General features: G+C 34.8%; 1 protein-coding gene across 1 annotated transcript in view; it reads right to left on the bottom strand.

Annotated features, from left to right (window-relative positions):
* The window catches only part of LOC129755013 (uncharacterized), a 43,413-nt gene extending 38,291 nt beyond the window's left edge, over positions 1-5,122 (bottom strand). Inside the window, exon 1 of the mRNA XM_055751310.1 lies at positions 4,917-5,122. The gene's annotated coding sequence lies outside the window, so the exon portion shown is untranslated. The remainder of the gene's footprint in view (positions 1-4,916) is intronic.
* Positions 5,123-22,932: the final 17,810 nt, after the last annotated feature.

Below are 22,932 nucleotides of genomic sequence, written 5' to 3'. Positions count from 1 at the left end.
TCAATGAAAAATACTCGGATTTTGTCCGGATTAATTGACATTACTTGCCAAATCAAAAAAAAATCGTGTCGGGATTTTTTTTGCGTCCAAAACTTAATTTTCCGACCAATTCGCATGTTTTTTTCGCATGTTTTTCAACATCAATTTTCCCTTATCTAGTCCCTGAAATTTCATCTAAGTTGGATTCATTTCTCTACAAAAAAAGTTTCGCTGACTGAATGTTTGAGTCAAGACCCATCTTTGGGTCACAGTTTAAAAATAGAAAATAAGGCGGTGCCAAACACCGAATTTGGTTGGATATCCAAATACGGCAAACGCATCATTTCTCATCATAACTGACAACCCGTGCAGTATATGAGAAGGCAATGCAAATCTTACCGTGCCTAAAATATCCAAATTTGAGTCCAACTACCGTAAGATGAAAAGATGGGAATAGAAATAGACCAGGAAAAATGATTATGATCACATGGGAGAACTATTCACTTCATTCCGATAGACATCGACACTCAACCAGTATAATATTCATACGCCAGGTTGGTCTCCTGTAGTAGAATGTTAATACATGGGCCCCGGAGAGGCGCAAGATGTGGGTTCAAGTCTCACCGGGAGACAAGGCGAATTTTTTTCGCATGTTTTTCAACATCAATTTTCCCTTATCTAGTCCCTGAAATTTCATCTAAGTTGGATTCATTTCTCTACAAAAAAAGTTTCGCTGACTGAATGTTTGAGTCAAGACCCATCTTTGGGTCACAGTTTAAAAATGTTAAAAATAATGATGAATAGTTTTTTGAAAGTTTAAAATACGATTTGAATCTACTTATTAGTTTTAACAAAAAAAATTCTATTTTTATTCTTGATTTTTGTATTTTTCTGAGTGTTGACCAAATTTGCTCGGATATTGCCCTGATTATTTGTCTAAAATGCCAGGAATTTGCAGGTTTAATCTGGCAACCTTAGTTTAGAGTGCATAAACCAACGCGTTTTTTTAACCTATGTATGAATTAAAAGCAGGGCCGGATTAAGTCATCGGGGGGCCCGGGGCAATTTTTCTATAGAGATTAAACACAGAATGATTTTAGTATCTTAAACAAAGAACCCGAGTTCTAAAAATTCAGAAAAACTATGAAACTGAACTTCAGTAAGTGAAGAAACAGCATAAGGCTTGAAAATCTCAATGAATTGAATTTGAAAAATGTAAGATTAAAAACATAGAAATATTCATGTTAAGAGAGTCACTCAATGATATTACCAACTCAACTGTGAGATCGTATTTATTATAATTATAGAATGATCATTTGGAAAATGATATGCTGAATTCAGGATATTTACTACTGTCAAATCTGTTGAAAATGTTTCCATACGAATTTCAAGTCTAAGACAGAAATTGGGATTGTACTGTCGATTGGTCCAATTTAAGCAACTACAGTTCTTTTTTTAGATTTTATTTTTAAAAATAGGTAGGGAAAAGGGTTTAGATTTTAAAAACCAACGTAAATTTCAATAGTTTTTTTTTATTTAACAACTAGTTTATTAAAGGCCTTTTACTTTTACTAGTTTCAATGTGCCGAGTGTATTCGTTTCACTAGATTAGTAGGGAAGGGGGCCGTAATAAATTTCAATAGTAATGATTGAAAAGTGAAAAGTCATAAAAATACCCGATATCAACCCGGACACTGCCCGCGTAAAATTCTGAAATGATTATCTTAAAGCTTCTCTGTTATTTTTTAGCACTGAAGCCAGTTTTGACGAAATTTGCTGCTATTTTAGTGCAGTAATCGTTTCTTGGAAAGTTAACGTAAAAATAAACAATTTTATTGTGCAAGACGTTTATATGTAATGAAAATGTGGAGATATTTTTCTTTATTTTAACTTTTTTGTACAGAATATCCTGACTGACATGTTCGGATGGAAAAAAATGAAAGTTTGAGATGTTTGCCTCATATTCTTCCTAATTTATGTTGATTAATTTAGGAATTCAGTTAACATTATTTTTGGACAGATTTTGAGTTGAAATTTTTAATTTCAATACCAATATTTTGATATTTTCAGCCCGCAAAATTCGCGAGAACTCCTTTACTACTTACTTATGCAAGAAAAAACTATTCAAGATATTATTTCCCTGGGGCCTCTTTAGTTGGTTAATTTCAAGTTTTCATTCCGAATATCTAGTCTTAAATTCTTTTCATAGATTTGAAGAAATTGAAGTAGTATGATTAAAGTAATGTTAAAACTTTTTCCCTCGGGGGGCCCCCCTGAGCCGGGGGACCCGGGGCAATTGCCCCCCCGTTAATCCGGCCTTGATTAAAAATTAACAAATTTCAAACAAGAACTACAAAATAATGGTGATTTTATTTTATAAGTTTTTCTTGAAAACTATCGAACAAAATGTTTACTCTTATGAAAAATGAAAAACTTTAAAATGAAAGACTTTAAAAAATATTGAAAAAAGGACTTTTTGTGATAGAATTCATTACGCCCTATTAAAGCAGCATCAGTGGTGAAAAACAGAATTTTAAATCTGTGACTGAGCAAAAATGTAATTTTGGGCACAAATGCCCTCTTAACTTGAACGTTTTTGAAGCCATCACAGAAACTGTGTATTTTGCTATTAAATCTTATCACTTATGTATTGAATAATGTAAAAAGAAGATACTTAGCTTCGATGCTCATCCTTCAGTGATTCGTTTATTGCTTGTATTGAATCATATAAACTAGGAGTACTTCCAAGCTTTGATTTTTTCTCTATAACATATCTTGATAAGGTTAGACAAAAAATTCACCCCAGCCACATTATTGTTCGGTCCCTGCACGTCCTTATATTAGATCTTCAAAACATCACTGAATGAACATTTTGAAAATAAAATTTTTCTCAGGACAACGGTTTTGACACACGCGTAAATAAAATCTTCGTCCTGTTCCGTCAAAGCCTACTTCACTTCTTCGGCTGATTGAATCTTGATATTTTTTTATACCATAAGAGCAAGTTCACTGGTGTTGGGAAAAAGTGGTAGAAATTTTGACATTTTGAAAATTTTACCTTGCAAAAATGATCTTGGGGCGTTTTATTTTTTTACAACACTGTTTCTATTTCAGCCGTATGTGATAGAAATATTGTAATTTTGCATCACAGCACGCGAAAATACAACACGTGTTGTAAAATAACTAGAAAGCCACAGATCTTGAAAATGTTTTTGCATGGCAAAATTTTTCTAAATGTCCAAAAAGCGACAAAATTTCTACCACTTTTTCCCAACACCAGTGAACTTGCTCTAAGTCCAATAGTTTCACAGTCTTCTATTTAAAAAGTTTTTAAATGAGTTAAAATCTTGAATATCAAACATTCAACGACTTTCTTGAATGATATAAGAAAAAGTTTGTATTCTTATCCATTAGAATTCCAAAAAATTGTAAAATTTATATTTTTTAAAGCGTTGGATGTCTGAAAGAAGAATACCCAGACAAGTTCTGAATCCTTAATTCAATGAAGGATAGTTAATTGATTCAAAATCAGCTTTTAGTAGTTTATCGGTGATCATAATTGATTTTTTTCAAAAAATGACCTATTTTAAAATTTCCACATGCCTTAGCATCAAAACTAGAGGTGATGGACAAAATCTGACAAATGTTTGAAATTCAGGACGCCAAAATCTTCCAAAATCAGTTATTGAAACATAGGCACCAAAAATGATGTTCCCCTGTGTTATGAGAAGTGAATTGATTTAAAATCAAGTTTTTTTTTAGATAATATTGTGCGTTTTTTAAGTAGAATTAGAATTCAGGGTCAAATTCTTCTAAAGTCAGTTTCTAGAAAAAAAAGCCTCAACAATGCTGTTCTTCTGTGTTATTTAACTATAACTGGGTGAGCGGTTTAAGTTAACGTCGTAATTTTTCCAACACAACAATTGCAATCCCTTTTATCCCTGTTATCCATCAATATAATGATTATATAACCAACCTTTCACATTTTGGTTCACAAACATGCCTTCATGTGTTGGGTCATTCTCATTCGTAAAGTGAATTTTGAAAGCTGCATTTCACAATACAGTACATCTCACCAGTGAATGAAAAATCGATTGAAACTTTACATTTTTTTAAAAGTATTCTAAAGAAAAGATTGGTTTTTTTTTTCAAAAAGTCACATTTCTACTTTAAAATTTATTATTAAGCGATATTTCCGAAAAAAAATCTTAGCTTGTTTAGATTAAATGTGGATTCAAACGTGTTCAGAGTTGCAATTCATGAACTTAAATCTCTATCAAAGTTTGTTTTTCTTCGAGTATTTTTTTCTTCGAGTTTTTAATTTTCATGATGATTGATGATGATAATTTGAGAATAAAGAGGGATGTTATGGCTCCTCTGCCTTTTTCAGATGAGTTCAAACCACAGTAATTGAGATATCATTTAATAACTTTGTATTATTTCTCTGCAAATGATACGCTCAGTTGATGTGTTTAGTAACGGCCTACAACCTCCAGCTGTTTAGATTCATTGACCAATCCATCTTGTTGCACCAATCTCTTCAACCCCATTCACCTAGTTACAGACATAGTTCGAAATATCGACAGTATCCGTTTGGCATCCCAGGTCGAATTTTCTGCCTCCTCAACTCTTCCTCGGATGGCGCAACACAAAATTCACGTCACGCCTCCCCAAACAAAACCAAAACTGCTAAAGGAAAAAAAAAGTTCCTCTCGAAAGAAACCGGAATCCAAACGGGTTTCATAGGTGATGCCGTCAATTTCTCCCTCGAAAACAAAAACCGAACGTCCACCTGAAGGCTGAACTGTCTCCTTCTCGTGGTGGCTGACAATTTTGTTTTTATTTTATGTTTTTTTTTCTCCTAGGATCCCCCAAGAACCGTGCTTCAGTTTAATTGCAATTATGTCAATGCTTTTATTACCACACACATTACTCACAATTTCACTTGAGCAAATCCGGTCGGGAAAGATTTTTCGATTCACACCGTGCTTCGTTGAGATTGATAAGACTTTTTCGCGGCGCACTTTTAAAGCGTAAACGATCGCGTTCGCGCGTAAGCTTTTTCTTTTTAGCTAAGGGGAAAAGTGACCGATCCGTTGCACTGCCAGGGCAATACTGAATCTGAAAGCTTTTTTCCACCCCTCTTGCAGCTGGAGTTGCTGGTTTCGACGACGAGGGATGATCTTCGACGGAGAAAGGTTCGACTCCGGCGTGGCACTGGCACATGGATGGAATGGCATGACATGGCCTCGAGCGAAGGAACTCGCGCTCTCTTGAAAGCGCCCTTGTTGGGGGTCCGATATTGGGGAACTCTTTCTCCGGATGTGCACGATAAAAGGAAAAGAAAATGTAATCAAAATGATGCGAGAATTTTTATTCGTGGTTGCATATTTTGTTGGAGAAATGATTGCCAATTCGAAACAAAAAAAAATTGGGAGTTATGATAATGTATTCGAAGTTTTGGCTCGATTGTGCGCTCCTGTCAATATCAATTTTCCAATCAACAAATCTTGTGTTGAATGAGTATAACTTCAATGTGGGAGGTCCAGCTAGGCCCAGTGTTGGCCCATCTCGGGATCGCGATCAGTTTAGAATTTATCTTATTACAACTTATACAATGTGGCATTGGATTGTGTTAACTAACTAGAAAGCTTAGAATCTAAAAATGCTAAGTAGGTACTTCTTTCCTCTAGCAAAGGTGATTTTGATAGTCTTGACGTATTAACTCTAAACATACCGCGAGCGGTCAAATGAGATATCTCTGGCTAGAGCTGGATACATGAAGTATTCTGACTTTTTCAAAAATTTAGTTCTGTAGAATTTGGGATAGATAACTGTTATCATATGCTATCATATTAATTCTGGTAAGATAAGGGGATTTTTTTATCATCAGACAATTTGTGCCGAGTGTCTTCCAATTTTCAAATTTCTAATTCTGTTCATTTTAAATTTTCGAGATAAGTATTTCAGTTTAATTTTTTTTTTTCGTAAAAACATGCACATAACTTTTTCAATTTTCTAAGGAAGAAATTAGAAATAGATAGTTAGGCTTATCTAACCCTTTACACGACGATGCACACAAGGGAAAACGATACAAAAAGGTTTTTTTGTTTTTTGGTTTTTCTGGGAATTCGCGTTATTCATCCCTTTAAATATACAAAAAGGTGATCAGAATTATTTACGCCAAAACGATGCGTTTTAGACCTTAGTGTCATCGGAAAATTTTAATTGCATTACCCTAACTTGTATTTACTTCAAAATGAGCCTCGGATAAAAATAATTAAATCACCTAAATAGTAGTTGTGGGACATTGAATATTGGTTTGATTCTAGCATGTAAGTTACTTACGTATGATGACAGTGTAGAGTAAAGGAGATTATAAGAGTATCAGCAGCGGTCAGGTGTCAAAGCTATAATAACACTCCATTTTGACACTTCGACAGCGCACCGCAAGGTTTCAAACCAGGTGTTATCTTGCTCCTGGGTGTAAAAATGCGAGCCAGGAGTCAAATATGAATACCGACCAGCTCCTGATTTGATAGGTGCTAAAGTGCCTGGGATAGCGCTTACCGGTACTGATGCTCTAAGTGTGGAGATGGATGATTGTCGTATCCTGAGACTTGAGACGGAATATCACATTGGCGAACCTTGCCAGATTTTGAATCAGAGTTCCGCGATAGTGACTGGATACAAATTATCTTGCACGCGAAAGGAATATTGTGGATCTCTTCGTTCGATTGTGTTCTATTTGTTACGGATATAAAAGCAGCGGCTAGACCAGCCAAGGCAACGTCCCCTCAGAGTACGGAACCTCAGGGCCGGCTTGCTCTGGGTAACCAACGACTTTACGGATGAAATACAAGAACCCGGAATTTTCATGTTATTTTGTGCTTTTTACCAACGTTTTCTTGTGGAGTGTTGTCTGTGTTTATAAAATAATGTTCTGTGTCTTGTGTGGCGTGTAATTGTTTCACTAACCGTGATATGTGTCTGTTACTGCTGTGTCGCGACGTCGTAGTTCCGGAAATCCAAGTTCGTCGCCATGAGACCCATATTCAGGTGACGGGTGTATTTCCCGGAAGCCCCATCACATCAAACACGTGTGACGCTCTCTTAGGGGAGAGGCGGGCTATATGCGCATATTAAGGAAAGCACTCATTTTCTCCCATATTCCAATAGATAGGAGTCTGAAAACTATATGCACATGAGCGGACATCTGTTTTATATACGTTAGAGCAATTTTTCTGTTAAAATCTCTTACAGTTTTTGTGAAAATAATTTTATAATAAAAGAAGTCAAAATAGCCGATTTCCGAAAATGGCGGGCTAAATGCTCATATTTATGATTTTAGCTATATTTCATTAACACTTGCATTATTTTGATATTATTTAATTGAAAATGGTAGAAACGGATGTTAGGCATACGTCAAGGCTGAAATTTTGGTGAAATCACTAGATATCACTAGTTCTTTTACATGAAACATAGTTAAGTATGCCACATGGCCAAATTTCATGGTAATATTTTGTTCATATCGTATTTTTATCGGTTCAGTATGAAGTTCTTCTTTTTTCGCTGTAAGATCGTTATTTGAGTGTAGATTTAATGTTTCAATGATAAAAAGTAAAAAATTTATAAGACTAATCTACTTTTCTTGATATAGGCATTTAACCTGCCTTGATATGGGCATTCAGAACCTGTCTCTTATTCCAATATTCTATCATTTACAACTTTGACAAAAGCTTCAATTTGTTGAATTTCCGATTTCCAGATGAATAAGAAAGAAAAACCGTTAAAATTTTTGTTCACAGAATCTGTACGCACGATAATTAAAGTTCAATATATTCTAACAAAACTGACAAAAATCTTGTATAAATTTTTAAATTTTTTCGACTTTATATAACAATTTAATTTCTTCATGCCATGTGTTAAAAGTGTATTACCCTCAAACTGCACTGATAATATATGATGAATCTCCAGCCATATCGTCAATTGGCTGTATGCGCATGTTACCCAACATGCGCATTTAGGAACACTTCCCCCTACTTAAGTTTGCCGCTCAGTTTAGCCTCTTCTCTTTCTCTCTCCGAGAATTTCTTTGGGCCCGGCTAGTGAAATTACCCAATTGAGCGTGGCGACGCACGTGTCAACACTAGGAAGATCGCACCAGTCAAAATGAATGGTTGGACACTTCGTTTGTTGAATATCTTCTAAATACTTCACTTTAAAAATTCGCAAAAAATACGACTTTTCATGAATTTTGAATCTCTACAAAACTGTGTATTTTTATTTCACTAGCTCTTTTAATAAGCGAGAAAAATTTCAAGAAAAATTCTCAACCCTATAACTCAAATAAGATAAATTTTTTTCGATTGCTTTTGATTTCATTTGCAATCTACATTCAAGACAATGAGTTCTAGTTGATTTATGGTGGGCAGAAGTGTGTCATTCGTTATGAAATTATTGATTTTCGATGCGAAGTCATGGAGATTTGTAGAAAAGTTCTCGGATTGACCACTGTGTGGCGCTTCAAGCACTTTATTCCCATTTTTTTGGTTTGTTTTGTAGTTCAGCTATAATTAAACTTTCTGTCAAAATTTGGCAAAACTTCATCAAGATTTGTAAAAGTTATGTTAGATTTTATACATATCCATTCGATTAATTGAGTAGTTTTAGGTGATAAATATGTTTTATACTAAACTAATATGAGTAAAATAATTATGAAATGTGTACTCATTGATTAAAATTTGAAGACACAACCTATGAAACTGAATAATTTAAATGATATTTCAATATGGGTGTACGGAATATTTTTTATATGTTGGTTATCCACCATGGGTGCACGGATTCTCCGCAGTTTCTGTCTCAGAATGTGATCACATGCAAACATGTAAACCGGACAAACACAAATTTCCAATGCAAGTTTACTTACAGGTATTCCGGCACCCGTGTATATACCTGGCCAGCTGGCAACTGATTGAACATTCTTATTATACAGTCAGTTATAAGAGAAAACACATCTTACCTGTCGTTTTTTACAGATACCGAGAATCGAACCCAGTACTCCTGGCATACCAAGAACAGACTCGAGCTAGCCTATCTGTTAGACCACATCGGCGCTAAGATATTTCAACATGGGTGCACGGAATAGTTTCAAATTAGCCGTTGTAAATTATATAGAGTGAAATAGTTTTCAACCTGCTTCAGAACACCAAATATTTCTGAGTCAGATATGATAGGTATTTGAAATGCAATATGGGCCATTTGAAAAAATATTTAGGAAAAACAAATCAACGTTAAATTTAACAATGTTGATTCATTATTTTTATTTCCACTGTTTTCCGTCGCATGACATAACTTGATGCACATAACTCCTAAAATTTACTCGGTCCATGGTAACCGTTCTCGAATTTCTATGATGTTGATTCAATTACCATCTTATCAACCTGTTTTTAAATAATAAATTTGGTATTTCAAGATATAATTGAAATATTTCTTTTCCAGGAATGGAAAAAAAACGGAACTAAAAATAAAAATCGTTATTTAAATCGTTATGTCTCAACATGAAAGACATGGTTTCGACTTTGGTTTGGTTAAAATTTGTCAAAATGCTTTTTTAAAAATTTGCAAAAAGTCCAATATTCAATGAAAATGCGCTGAATTCGTTCACCCATAGTAAAAAACAATGTATATAACACAAATTTTCTTTTGATTCTATAAAAGCCTTTATTCTTTACCTTCAGCATGCAAAAAAAAGTTGATTTTGGATTAATGGCGGTGAATCCGTGCAGACATGGTAAATTGCTCTACTTATAGAAAAATTATGCTTTGAAACCTACAATATCAGGTATTATTTTTAAGCAACATGTTGAAAAACTTCAGAGGGATGGGTGCTAGCAAATATATACTACAACAAAATTGAAGTGAAACCGTGCACCCATATTCAAAACCCATAACCATTTAACATGATTTTCTAATAAGATTGATAATGTGTTTTAATTTTTTGAAAATTATTTGAAATAATCATTTTATGACATACACGCATTCGTCATCTGCACAAAACTGAGGTGATTCCGTGCACCCATGGTGTAAAATATTTCCATTTTATAATAAAAATATTATAGAAAAAAGTTCCAAATAATATGTAATAAAAATTTTTCCCTTTACTAGTCATTTTGAATGGCCACAGTCCAAATAGGTACATACATATGTATATTCAATTTGCCAGTCCTTCTAAAGCATGGATTACTACAAATCTGGACGCATCTCGGAGCTATGTAAACGAAATAAAAATGTTTTGTACTTGAAATGTAGGGCTTTTATTGCACTTTAAAGGAAAAATAATAAAAAAATTATTCCGATGTTGTTTTGATGAATTTTCGAACTTTTGGTTGAGTATCACTCATTATAATTTGAACACCCTATTCACTGACCTCAGCGGCCATTTTGTTCCACAATCTCTTCATCTCTGTTGCTTTCCGAGTCGTCCTACCATTCTTCTTCATCTTCTGCTTGACAATCGCCCAAAATTTTTCGATAGGGTGGAATTGAGGGCAGTTGGGTGGGTTGATGTCCTTTTCGACAAAATCCACCCGTTGGCCCAATACCACTGTAGAACCTCCTAGCTGTAGTGGCAGCTTGCCAAATCTGGCGAAAACTTAACTAGTCCTTTGTGAGATCTAATGTACGAAAAAAAAAAAGTTTTTCAGGCATTCCTCCTTGTAAATTTCGGAGTCCATGGTCTTGTTTTTCACAAAAACCGGAATTTTTCGTCCGCAGCTGCAAATACCTTGTCAGATCAAACACTTTCTTGCACACTTATCAGCAAAAACGAATTTGAAGTTGCCGGGGACATCACCATGACCAGTGCAGTGCACCACTGCAGTGGCTTTACATAATTTTTGGCCAGAAAGCTGCCCAAAATCCATCTTCACGTACGTTTCGTCATCCATGAGGATGCATCCGTCGAACTTCGTTGGAATCTTCTTGTATAACTTGCGGGCACGTCCTTTGGCTACTAAATTCTGCTTCAATGTCCGGTTTGGTTGCTTACTGGTCCGATAGGATCGTATTCCTTCGCGTAGACGAATTCTACTGACGGTTCACCGGTCGGCGTTGAATTTCTTGACAATGTCATAGTCCGACTACCCTGTGTTTTCCTTGATCGTTCTCAACACCTTCAAATGCAGTTTATGATTCTTAGGTCCACTATAACGATCTATAGTACGCATCTCACGGAAACGTTTGAGAACGCTACACACGATTGATTTGACAATTTTTAACGATTTCGCGATTTTTGAACCCGACCACGTCGGGTTTTTGACGTGGGTGTTAATTTTAATTAATTTTCATCTCGCGACTTCCATCACGTGTAACTTTTTTGAAACAAAACAAATCGTAATGAAATTTTCAGCACTGGTAGAAGAAACATTCCTCTACAAAGTGCTGCCAAAACATTCCAGATCCGACAACTAGGAGCACTATGGTAAAATGAATAGTGCGTCCAGATTTGTAGTGATCCATGCTTTAGTGTTAAGGGCGTATCGACGGGGTGCCGAAACTGGACTAGTACCCCGTATCCGGACAGGCCGAGAAGGAAAGTCCTTCTTGAGAGTTAGGGATCCACAGAACCCGAGGACGAAGATGATGGTCCTTTACGTATTAGGCGCGAGACCCCAAAGGGTCTACAGGCCGAGCCGTGACGAAGACAATCCGGTCTCCGGGTGAATTCCGTAGACGTTCACAAACACTTTACAGAAACTTGACTTCACATTTGGACGCCTGGTACAGAAGAGTGCGAATTTTCCTGAAGCAAGCTTCCTTTTCGCCTTCCATTTTGTCTTTTTATTTCCTCCTTTTCCTCCTTTGTCAATTGACAGCCGCCAGCAGTAAAATGTAGCCTACTGTGGTGCTATCTTGTTGTGAGACTGGGCAAGGAATATGAATTTTATAGAGCTAAACATACAAAAAAAAAAACAAATTATAAAATAAATTTGTAACCAACCGGTTACATATTTACTATTCAAAAATTTAAACTCGATACATGACGATGAAATTATTTTTGTTTGTGTATTTTTACGTATTCCCGAGCAGACGTTTATGGCAAAATTATAGCAAATTTTGCTATCACGCCTTGAAAGGAAAATTTGCTCTCATTTTGCTTGACGTAAGGTGGTACACAGCAAAAATGAGAGCAGGAATTTCCATACTTGGTTAGCAAAATGATGCCAAATTTTGCTAAAACTGAGACCCCAACTACACCTCGTTTTCTGAGAGCTTGGAGAGCATAATGATGCCAATATAGGGCATCAAAAAATTTTCTTTGAAAGCAAAATGTGGGATCAATATGCCCTCAAAACTTTTTGTCAAAAAAGGCAAAAGCTGTATACCACCTTGAGTAATTCAAACAAATAGCAAATTCTGCTTTCATGGCGTGATAGCCAAATTTGATTTTAAATTGCTGTAAAAGTTTACTCTGGAAGTTGAATTTCAATTTGCCGTCATCATTTTTCTTGTGTATGGTTTTTGAAGAAATCTTCAATTGAAAAAAAGATTATAGGATCATTCGCTACAAGTATAAGATACTTTTATGGATAGCATACATTAAGACGTTTTACCATGCACGGTATACGTGCATACGAAGATAAGCACTTTTATGATCTTGCAAAGTAACGTGAATATTGCTTCGACATTTAGTTCCAATTAGAAGGTTATCCATCAGGCTTCCGTAGAATTTTGAACTAAGTACAACAGAAAAAGTTTAAGTTTCCATATGAATGATAAGCAAAAGAAGAAAGTTAATGTTAAGAAATTCTGAAAAAATCTAGTCTTACTCATTCATAAAAATTTAGCTTTATCAGAGAACCTTTCAAATTGTAATTATGAAAAAGATTTGAAAAACCGCAAGCCGAATTCTACTAAACTAGGAATAACAAGAATTCTAACAATACATGATAGCTAAATTTGTTTTAATTTTTTCCTATAATTGGAAAAAAGAGAAAAAGTCAAACTTTCACACTCGATTTTAGTTGCTATATATCTTAGCACATTATTCCATTCAGCTAAACGCCTGAATTTATATTAGAAAAATGCGCATGAAGCACAGAATCTTTTAAGAAACACCGGGGCAAATTGAGACTTTCGTTCGTATAGTTCAACTTTGAAAAATCATTAAAATAATCAGTGTTGGATAAATTCTGATAAAACAAGGCTCAATTTTACGCAGAATATGGTTTTAACAATGCTGTAGAAAGAAGCTTTAAATATGCAAATGATACCATATGATTTGTTATGCATTGCTTTTGTCTCCACTCACCTTACTTCGGTCATCGAAGAGGAGGCAGACCCAGAAATTCGTGGCGGCTAAGCCTAGCCGCTGAAATCCGAACTGTCGACGAGAATCTTGACTGGGACCAGGTGAAGACGCTGGCTCCGGATCGTCAACAGTAGAGGTCTTTTACCACGGCCCTGTGCACCGGAGGATCGGCGCGGGATCATTAAGTAAGTAAGTAAGTCACCTTACTTCATGGGGTAAGCGAATACAACAATTTTCTCTTCTAAATAATGTGTAAACAAGTCGTCTCCGCTACATCATTTCAAGTCTGAAATCATAATATAAGTTTGTTTGAGTTATAGAACTTTTTTCCTCATTATAAAATGCCATTTCTTTCCCTAACAACAAAAATAAAAAAAAACGGCAAAAATGTCGCTATGTACAACTACATAGGTATAGGTTCGATTACTATTAAATTTAACGTTTTGAATAAGACTAAACAAAAATTAAAATTTTTGTTGAAACAGTCAAAGTCTCCACTTATCCCGGTGTACCCTAACACTAGCGCCTTTATGTTAATAACGCATTGATAAAGAATGAAAAAAAAAAAAACAATTTGTTTCCTAATCCACATTCTAGGAGTTTTCTTTACCAAACTAGGGATTAATCTTCCTAAGAAATGGAAGTATCGGAAAAACTACCAAGGCGTTTAAACTATTCAATAGACCATTCTGCGAAATCTGCTGTAAAACGATTCCAGCAGTGCAATTTTTTGTTTTAAACTTTTGCTCGCTTATAGGTCCTATGTTGCAGAGTTAACAATGCTACTAATAACAATGTAACTCCTATTCTGCACTCTGCAGTAATGTTTTCGTAAACAAATTACAAAAAAAATGGAGTTCACCATTTTCTTACCTGGACCTCCTTTTGTGCTCACCAGAGAAATGGCTTTTGGAGATTCCAATAGAATCATTGTGGTGCTGCTTCCCTCCAATCAACAGGAAACTGCTGGAGATATCAATGCGCTGGTCACTAGACTTCTTTGGCCAGAGGTTGCCTTTTTGTCGACAACCTTGGCTTCCTCCACCGGATAAATCGTACTGGCCCGTGATACGTGTCTACGGTTATTTCTTGCTGGTACTTCTGCTTATAGAACGGGAATCTCATATTGCCGGTGATTTTAAACGCAACTTCCCCAAATTCCAACATATTTCACTACAGTCTACTGCTACCCTAAGGAGAAACAAATTATTATACCGATGCTTGTATCGGTTAAAGTTTCGTTGTTACTTACAAGTATTCCGATCGGCCAATTTGATACCGGAACAACTATTTTTTCTTCCTGTTTGCCACCGACAAAAATAGTGAAAGTTTGTTTACATTCGTCTCGGTTAGTCCAGGGCGAGTACAGCTACGGGTGGGTTAATATACCAAAACACGGAATCGACCATCTTGTGACAGGCAATCGTAATCGTAGACATGGTAGGCTGTCAAAAGCGCTCCGTCTCTACTCTCCACCCCTTAGAAACTTTTGGTACCCCTTGCCTACTTTTCTTCAAAATGTTTACACCCTAGCTGTAAGCACCCTGGGTTAGTCCATGCACGATTGATTCAGTAGAATTGACTATATGCCTATATGTTTTACAATATAAGCGTTTACAATTTCCTTGCTTGGAACTATAAAAAGTTAATTATAAATATTAATATATAAAAAATTGAATACATTAAACGGAATAGGGTATGCAAGGGCACTAGCATACAGTTGCGCTTTGTTCTTGTTGAAACAAATTTATTTCTCCTATATGTTTTCAGGAGAATCGAAAGTTGTTAAAAGTTGATCAAATATACATTTTTAAAAATTTTGAGTCGAGTCACCTTACCGTCACGGGACTCTAGTAACCTTATTCCGAAAGTCTGTGTAAGTGAAGTGACGGAGGTTCATTCCAAAAGCTCATTCGAAGTAACGTTCCTCATACCTAAAGCGATTCCTGGAATCGAGTGACTCGGGTAACTCGACTATCGTCAATTCAAGTGCGGCACGGAATAAGGGCTGATATGAAGTTATTTAAAATTGAACATCGAGATGAATTGCATAAACTTTGGTAAAAGGAAAAGTACATATAATGGAGTCGATGGCATATACATTATTATTTTTTTTAGGTTTTATTTTTGACACTTTACCAGCATTATGGCATTCGTGTCTAATATAAATTATTATGATAATCCTCATTCGTTATTTCAGAAAATTGCAGTCCATTTCGGTGATTCACATTTCTTATTTACTCTCGGTATGTTTAGGAGTGGTTTAATTTCGGTCTATTTTGGATGTTTTGTAAAATAAACATCATTTACAAATTCGTAATTTTGAATTCGGGATTCATGATTTTTCTCTGCTTATTTGAATTCCAAACTTGGTGCATTTTAACCAAATTCATTTGTTAAAGTTTTAAACTTGCCAATGACACTTAATAAAAATGTTTAAAAAATCGTTTTCATACAAAACTATGAATTTTGTTTATAAAATAATAGAAAAAAATCATATTAAATTACGAATTTTGATTAATTTTAAGAGACTCTCCAAAACAATTTACTAAATACTTCGATAAGGCAATATTTCCAATAAAATAATTTTAACACAACAGGAAGAAGAAAAGGTGATTTTAATTATATTCATTACCGTTAGAACCAAACTATGTTATTCTTTAAGTGACATCCAGCTTTCTGATTTAATAAAGAAATTCGAAGAATTTATTTATATTTCTTTTTCAAATCTTAAATGCAATTCAGATTTTTACTATTGGTTTAAAAAAACGATGTCACTTTGTTATTCTCAAAAAAATAAAGATGCCAAAATTTTACATCAAAGGATGGTATCATTTAAGTCTCAGATATGTACTTAAAAAAACTGAAAGTCAAATGCAAATGTTGCTCTCATTTAGCTGTTGACAGCTCATTTTGGTCTCAGCATGCTGTTGAATAATAGTCTTTGATGCCTTAATAATGCCTTTTTTTGCTATCATACAAAAGCCAGCAGCAAATGTAGCTCTCATTTTGCTCTTGAAAGGTCATTTTGGCATCAGTTTGTTATCGTTTTGGGCATCAAAGTCTGCTCGGGTTCAACGTGTTTGAAATTTGATAGAACATCTGACCCTGGCCAGCGGAAATTTGATTATGCAAATTGTATCGCTGTAGTATTGTTAATAAGATTTGTGAATATTTTGCTTGTTTGCCCAAAGTTGCCTCAAACCAAGACGATTAATTTCTTCAATAAAGTTTATTCTCGTGACATTTTGCTTTTATAATCATAATTAATTTTTGTTTTAAATAATAATTGTATCTTGTTTCAGGCAATAAATAAAATTGTTGAATATACCGGAAAGAAGGAAAATTTTGGAGGAGAATTGTTGCGAACTATTATTCTATCCACTTTTTAGATGGTTTGGAATTTGTGATTTATGTATTAATGTTAATGACCTAATGTTAATAATTTGAATAATTTACAGCAATTTCTTTAAACAAGACAATCGATCGGAAAATATATTTGCTAAAATGAAGGATAGATCAAATGTAAAAATTCGTTTACCGTTTTGTTTACCGTAATTGTTATCGCGTGATCAAAACGCACCGTTTGATCTAAATTGTAAAATACCTATGATCTGTATCAAGGAAGATATAAAAAGAGTTTAGCATAATCGTAATTATAATCGTTTCTTTTTTTTTTTTTTTGCCTTTCTTGATTTTCCGAGGTCTCTTCTTTCAGATTATCAGGTGCCCAATAATCAGGTGGTTCTTCGACTAGCCCACCTGATTGACTCGTTCTTCCAAAATATACTTATATACACACACGCAATACATTAACTCAATAACAGTCGAGTGAATCGTGGTGTATAGAAAGACAAAGAAAACATAGTTTTGTCATTTTTGTCATTTCTGTCATTTTTGTCATTTTTGTCATTTTTGTCGAAGTGCAACATTTCGAGACTCGTTGACAGTCGCCATGAAGAAAAAATTATTGCGAATATCAAGGCATTTTGCAGTTTTATTTCATCCGAAGTTTTTAACTGTGTAACCAGTTTAGTCGTGATTCGTATCACCCGCGAGTGGTTAATGGAAATTTTATTTGAGAGTGAGTGCCTTATCGTCCGTTCTTCTCAATCTGCATTTATCACCATTTGTTGAAGTTACTATACTCTTTCTTTGAAGCTTTGTGTCACTCACAGCAACCGAAAGAGCAATGGGTATTGTTCGGAGAAAAGTAAACAAGAAAAGCTTTTCCGGGATGCTGGCTGCATACGTCGAAGACGCGCAAATACCTGACGTTGACTGAAGCGCTTCGTTTAGAAAACATACCAAGCTGGGGTTCGCTCCACGCATCAGTTTGCGCGTTTCTCTTTGCGCATCAGCTTCAGGCTAGGCGTAAGCGCGAGCGGCGAGATTAAAACCGAACCGACTAACACGTTTCGCGTGTGAGTTTTTTTTTGCGCGCCAAGAGCAGCGCACCGGCTGGCTGCTGGAACTTTCTCTCAGATGCGGGCGGGGGCGAGATGAAATGTGTGAAAGATTCTTGTTCAAGCAGATTACTGCCGATCGTAAGCAGTAAACTGATGATGTGTTTTGTCTTCAGCTTGGATGCGATGTAATGTGGATGTAAATCGAAAACGCGGGATACACTAATCGATGTTCAAGAAGTTGTGAAGCATACAGAAGTGATCGATGACATATCCCATTTTGAGTTTTTCCATGATTCATTCTCCTGTTGAAGGTGAAAATATTCTAAAAATAACATAAAAAAAGAACAAATATTAGGCAGATTTTGAAATAATCGAATTGAAATCTATAAAATTTTTGTTATTTTGAGAACTCGATTTTCAAAAGTGATCTTCATACTAGCTACTAGCATACTAGCTTTCTTAATGTTCGGGAAAATTTATCTACCGTTTTCTGGTGTAGTGTTTTGATTCAGTAGTCATCCGAGGAGTGGGTGTGGATAGCATTTGACTAAACAAAGCCTTAATCACACGTTTTCGTGCTTCGATTCACTTGGGCAATGTACATGTAGATATGATGATTTTCTTATTTTCTCCCCCATTGACTCTTGGACAAAGCTGAGTAGCTTGCTTGCTTGCGGAAGATGGTTTCTGCATATTAAGTGCTATTTTTTTTCTAGCAATCGAGGATTGTTTGCTAATTTTTTACAAGCATTCGGAATTGGGTCAAGATATACACAACCGCTTTGAAAGTCTTGTGAGTTTCAATCTGTGAAATGTACCTACGCAAAATTTAAATCATTTTCCTCCGAAGTTTCGAAGTTGGAGTTTAAAATTTTGATACGTAAATTTTGATTTTCAATTTTCAATTAATTTTATAAATGTGACTATTTAGATCCTCGAACTTTAAATTTTGAAACTTTTCTTTAAAACATCAAACGATTTGAAGATCTTAATCCAACTAGTGGTGGTTAATAAAGATCTCAGATTTCAAGTCCATGATGGTTGATGGTAACCTAACTAGATGCCAGTCAGTTTGGGGTTTGGAAAATGAATTTAACGCCAACCCATGCGTGGAGGAGCATCGAGACAGAAATAGAGAGTGAAAAAAAACATACATAAAACACGAGTATTTCTTGTGCTCGGGTAGGGGAGATGCAAAACGCAATCTTAACTACACCCGACTCGACTTGTTTTGGGGATTGAAGAAATAAACATGACTAGCTAAAGACTTGATTTTCAAGTTCAATGTTATACACGATCAACTGACTTGGTAGGTGCCTTTAAATAACTACACACACGAATACATCTGCGGAGTATTTTGTCAGACGAATTATTATTAGCTTGTTTTACAGCGGCACAGCTGAGTAACATATCTACAAGGAGCGTTTGCCGATCGGGCGGTTTGTTTACTGGTAAATTTTTGAGGTGCGTTATGACGTACATTGGCGAACCGACAGAAAAATCAGTTTTTGTTCGGGACAAATTTTAGAAGAAAATATTCAACAACAACTTTTTTTTATTATTTTTTTTTTTAATAAAATCGTTTTAACAACTTTATGTCATTCGCGACTTATATCAACGATGCAGTAGGCGGACAGTAATTGAAAAACTTATCCGGTACAACTGTGATCGATGTTTAATCTTGAGCTCGAACTCACGGACATCGGCTTAGGAAGCAACTGACTTGCCAACTGAGCTATATCAGAAGCCCCATCAACCATAACGTATTTGGTCTTTTTCATGTCGAGTCATTCTTCAAGTTTCCTGTTAAAATGAATATTATTGTGCATATTTCTCATTTTATGAATCACGAAAACGAAAGGAAAAGGAATGGACACATGACTTTTATGAGTAAGTTCACTTACGACAATTAGGGTAACGGACTTATTTTGGACCAGGTACATATTTTGGACCATCTTGTAGCTTTTTGCCAATATTTCTCTCATAAATCATGTTATTCATAAAAATTTTGAACAGATATAGTTAAAGCTACATCTTATGATTCTAATCACATCTAAAATTTTATTCAAGTAAGCTGTTAACGGACAGAAAATTGAAAATTAAGTTTTGATGTTTCACAGTTGGACCGAATCTGGGTCATTGCAGGAGAACGTGCCATTATTGGAGCCAACTTTCAAGAGGTTTGCTGCATAGCTGTGATGAGTTTTACAAATACAAACATGTTCACAGCTATGATAAAACACGTGAAAACTATTTTGCGAGCTCGAAAAAGCAAAATAACTGGTTTTAATAGTAATTTGACCCATGTCGAAAATAGGTCCTACTTTATTCCTTAGGCACTTATTTTGGATCACTCACCATAACCTGGGCATTTAACTTGATGTTAAATGTTCATGAACGTAATAAGACGTTGTACGACGATATGAAAGAATTATGCACACTATTTCAATCACTCATTATGAATAAAATTTGAAATTTAAGCATGATTTTATTCAATCAGCTCGCCAAAGCCCAAACTCGCCATTAGATGAGGTTCACTTTAATCGGCACAAAACCAAGCCAATCATAGTTTTAACTTACTTTTTGTGCACTATGCTTCGAATCACGTGAATCTAACAATTTACATCAATGGCAACTGTTTGATAAGCAGTTGTGAAAAGCTACAGCATAAAGAAGCCTCAAAACATGAAAACTTGCACTTGCACCAATTTTTTATTAAGTCATTGTTTTTTATGCTTCATGGGAAATTATTGAAAGTTTGGTCTAAAAGTTTCAACCATTTAGGATTTCCAGTAAAATGAGTGCATTCAGGAATGATTTTCGAGGAAAAAAACTTGGGTAGGTAGAAGAAACGAAAAATAAAACTCGTCTAAAGGAGGGGTTTGGAAAAAAGAGACAACAAATCGTCAAATATGCAACGAGTTTAATTTTTGTAACAGTTGAAATATCTCAATTTATATTAGAACAATGTTATCAAATAATATATTCAATTATAGCTATATATGTTTCAAAACTTGGGAAAAGGTTGTTGAAATGTGTAAATTTTACAAGCGATAAAGTACTAAAAATCTAGTTTTTCAGCCCCTATGGTTAAAAAAAAGCTGTTGGAAAATTACTCCAACGATAAATTTTATCCTAGAACAAAGTTAGTATCAAACTTAAAACTGAATTTTTGTGAAAAAATCTGGCTTTTAGATGGCTAAAAAGATAGCATAAATCTCGCACATTTTTATCTTTTTAAATTTATCTATAGAACTAAAGCCAAACCAAATCCACTAAGGTTTTGGAAATCAAAATGCATCAATTAATATCGCGAAGTTCATGATGTCAGACTTTCTCAACTTATCATTGGGTCGCCTGAAGGAGATTTGCGTTCTGCAAATTGAGCCTAAAGATAAGCCAACTGGCCAGTATTGAACAATGCAGAAAAAATTTCGTCGAGATTTCAGTGTGCTGTCAGAATTTTCATAACATTTGGAACACACTATATAACAGAAGAATTTTACTGTTTTTACTCTATTCTTATCGAACAAACAAAACTTGACTAGTCTATAACAATAATAAAAGACAAAATTATCAGAATAATTCACATAATTGCGCATCAATCGCTATCGAAATATAGCAAAATTTAGAAAAAAAAAAACTTATTTAGTTTAAGAGTGGCCCAAAATAGGTCCAAAGGGTGGTCCAAAATAGAAACCTGGTGGTCAAAAATACTGACCAGAGTAATGTTCGAAGAAACGTGATTTTAGGCTTAAACCATGTTACTTTGCAACAAACGACGATATTTTTCGATAGAAAAAGCCTTGATCTTCGTAATGAACGGATAATGCAGTCGAAAATTTTAACATATGCTTTTTTATTCCAGAAAATAGCATAGCCACTTCCCAAACGGGCCAAAATAGGTCCGTTACCCTACCCTATTTTGACTTTTAAAAATCATACGTAAAGAAGCGCAAAACAAAAAGTTGGGTGGTTTTCGTTTCTTATTTAAATTTACATTAGAAGTTAAATAGATTTAAGCTTTCATTATAGTTTCATAGTGATTGGAAAGTGGCATAAGAGAGTGTTTTTGTATGCCCCCATCATGTTTGTAAAAAGCCGCTTTCTTAAATAATAGGTTAAATAGAAAAAAGTTTATAATTTTTATCATTCAAACTTCGAATTTAAGTTCTAATTATCACCTTTAGAAAGAATTGAAAATCTCAAAACAGATTTGATAAAGTTTTTCCTATGGATAAACTGCCTCCATAATATAGCAACCCTTACTTTTGTTTTATGTCGTATTTTTTGTCGTATGAAAGATATCACTTTCTAGCATTTTCAATAAAATTATACGGAAATATTCCCAAAAAACAGAAATTTTGCCTAAAACATAAATAGGCGCATTGAGCCTGCACGGTTTGAGGTTCGGCAATTTTAACAAAAGTTAAAATTAAATCGATTTCTCAAAACTGACGGAGTTTTCAACATAAAAACTACTCCAATGTATAGAAAACAGATGTCTGCTCATGTGTATGTAGTTTTTGTACACATATTCGATGTAATATTTGAGAGAGCTGAAGTAGGCGTTGACGAAATCGGACGTATAACTTTTTTTCCGCGTGTGTTAAAATCGTGGCTGGAAAAATATGTGTTTTCATTTTTTTCAATAATTGGAGGAACAGTTATACAGGTCAATTTTCACTAATTGCGAAGCTTGATCAACCTTGAATACCGATGCTGTTCTTCCCGGAACGTCCTGGTGCGAGTGAGCAAGCCTAGTGGGGTGTAGTGTTGTTCCCAAGGCCGGGTGTGGCCCAGCGGCCCACAAATGTCCATTCCAGACTGCGGACGAGTCTGCACAGTCCTTTCAGTCTTAATTGGAAAAAATGAAGAAAGCCGGAGCTAAGTATCCTTTACTTTTCAGTTCATTCTTAAAAAGGGAAATCGATATATTCAAAATGTTTTAGGATGCACATTAATTGCTTTGAGTAGATATTTAGCATGGAGATTTACTTTCCCGTACCGTTTGGAAATTCTAGTTCAAATTCTAGTTATCATTATTGACAAATTAAATAAATAATAATAATTATTGACAAATGTCTTAAATTTTAATTTGAAAATTCTTATTTTACTTGAATTTGATATGTTGAATGTTTAAATTGTTGATATTTTTGAAATCATTTGCTTACTGATTTTCAACGTGAAGATTACTACGATGCCTTAAATATTCTCGTGTATGCATTGGTG

This window comes from Uranotaenia lowii, chromosome 3 (genome assembly GCF_029784155.1).
Source record: "Uranotaenia lowii strain MFRU-FL chromosome 3, ASM2978415v1, whole genome shotgun sequence".
In the NCBI taxonomy this organism is placed as follows: Eukaryota; Metazoa; Arthropoda; class Insecta; order Diptera; family Culicidae; genus Uranotaenia; species Uranotaenia lowii.
This window is presented reverse-complemented; position numbering and strand designations above follow the sequence as displayed.